The following is a 2,500-nucleotide window of genomic DNA, read 5'->3' as shown; positions in this document are numbered from 1 at the left end:
TCAGCAGGGCCAGGGCAAAAGCATGGACCTTTTCAGCTGTAAGGGAGGCAAGAGCAAGGTGTGATGTAGGTCCCCGGGGCCTGCTGGAGGTCCAGGTCCATGCCCGATGTGAGTAGCAGCAGGGCCAGTGCGCCCAGGAGCACATCTTTTTCGACCGTAAAGGGAGACAGGAGGCCGACTCACTGCCTCGGCTAAATGGAGAGGGAATTTCAGCAGGGCCAGGGCACAGGCATGGACCTTTTTCAGCTGTAAGGGAGGCAAGAGCAAGGTGCGATGTAGGTCCCCGGGGCCTGTTGTCGTACCATAGGCACGAGTGGTGTGTGTGTGTGGCAAAGAGTTTCTGCGCAGTGTACCAGGGGCACGGGGAAAGGTTGTTGTACCATAGGCACGAGAAAAGTTGTCGTACCATAGGCACGAGAAAAGTTGTCGTACCATAGGCACGAGTGTTGTGTGTGTGTGTGGCAAAGTGCTACTGAGCGGTGTACCAGGGGCACGGCGAAAAGTTGTTGTACCATAGGCACGAGAAAAGTTGTTGTACCATAGGCACGAGAAAAGCTGTCGTACCAGGGGCACGGAGGAAAGTTGTCGTACCATAGGCACGAGGAGAGTTTGTGTGGCAAAGTGCTACTGAGCGGTGTACCAGGGGCACGGCGAAAAGTTGTTGTACCATAGGCACGAGAAAAGTTGTCGTACCATAGGCACGAGAAAAGTTGTCATACCATAGGTACGAGGAGTGTGTGTGTGGCAAAGTGCTACTGAGCGGTGTACCAGGGGCACGGCGAAAAGTTGTTGTACCATAGGCACGAGAAAAGTTGTTGTACCATAGGCACGAGAAAAGCTGTCGTACCAGGGGCACGGAGGAAAGTTGTTGTACCATAGGCACGAGAAAAGTTGTCGTACCATAGGCACGAGGAGAGTTTGTGTGGCAAAGTGCTACTGAGCGGTGTACCAGGGGCACGGCGAAAAGTTGTTGTACCATAGGCACGAGAAAAGTTGTTGTACCATAGGCACGAGAAAAGCTGTCGTACCAGGGGCACGGAGGAAAGTTGTTGTACCATAGGCATGAGAAAAGTTGTCGTACCATAGGCACGAGGAGAGTTTGTGTGGCAAAGTGCTACTGAGCGGTGTACCAGGGGCACGGCGAAAAGTTGTTGTACCATAGGCACGAGAAAAGTTGTTGTACCATAGGCACGAGAAAAGCTGTCGTACCAGGGGCACGGAGGAAAGTTGTTGTACCATAGGCACGAGAAAAGTTGTCGTACCATAGGCACGAGGAGAGTTTGTGTGGCAAAGTGCTACTGAGCGGTGTACCAGGGGCACGGCGAAAAGTTGTTGTACCATAGGCACGAGAAAAGTTGTTGTACCATAGGCACGAGAAAAGCTGTCGTACCAGGGGCACGGAGGAAAGTTGTCGTACCATAGGTACAAGCAGTGCGTGCGTGCGTGCGTGCGTGCGTGCGTGCGTGCGTGCGTGCGTGCGTGCGTGCGTGTGTGTGTGTGTGTGTGTGTGGCAGTTCTTCTGCGCAGTGTACCAGGGGCACATTTCAATGTGCTTTCTGGAGTACCAGGGGCACGAGGATTTTGCCAGTGGTGTTCTGCTTTGTTAGTGGGAGGGGGCTTAAGTGTGGGTCCCCGGGGCCTGCTGGAGGTCCAGGTCCATGCTAGATACGTGGTACAGGGTAACTGCAGGAGGGGGGGGGGTAATGTGGGTTCACGGGGCCTGCTGGAGGTCAAGGTCCATGCTGGATATGCGCTGGAGCGTAACTGCAAGAAAGGAAAGCTAGTGGGGGAGTAGAGCAGGGGAGTATGTGGGTCCCCAGGGCCTGCTGGAGGTCCAGGTCCATGCTAGATATGTGGCACAGGGTAACTGCAGGGGGGGGCAATGTGGGTCCACGGGGCCTGCTGGAGGTCCAGGTCCATGCTAGATATGTGGCACAGGGTAACTGCAGGGGGGGGGGGGGGGTATTGTGGGTCCACGGGGCCTGCTGGAAGTCAAGGTCCATGCTAGATATGTGGTACAGGGTAACTGCAGGGGGGGGGGGGGGGGTACTGTGGGTCCTCGGGGCCTGCTGGAGGGCAAGGGCCATGCTGGATTTGTGGTGGAGGGTAACTGCGGGAGAAGGAAAGCTAGTGGGGGAGTAGAGCAGAGGAGTATGTTGGTCCCCGGGGCCTGCTGGAGGTCAAGGGCCATGCTGGATATGCGGTGGAGGGTAACTGCAGGAGAAGGAAAGCTCATGGGGGATTAGAGCGGAGGAGTATGTGGGTCCTCGGGGCCTGCTGGAGGGCAAGGGCCATGCTGGATTTGTGGTGGAGGGTAACTGCGGGAGAAGGAAAGCTAGTGGGGGAGTAGAGCAGAGGAGTATGTTGGTCCCCGGGGCCTGCTGGAGGTCCAGGTCCATGCTAGATACGTGGTACAGGGTTAACTGCAGGAGGGGGGGGGGGTAATGTGGGTTCACGGGGCCTGCTGGAGGTCAAGGTCCATGCTGGATATGCGCTGGAG

This window comes from Copadichromis virginalis, linkage group LG13 (assembly GCF_057382275.1).
Source record: "Copadichromis virginalis isolate Kocher_CV1m ecotype Utaka linkage group LG13, C_Virginalis_male_GT1.1, whole genome shotgun sequence".
Taxonomy (NCBI): domain Eukaryota; kingdom Metazoa; phylum Chordata; class Actinopteri; order Cichliformes; family Cichlidae; genus Copadichromis; species Copadichromis virginalis.
Note: the sequence above shows the minus strand (reverse complement) of the source record.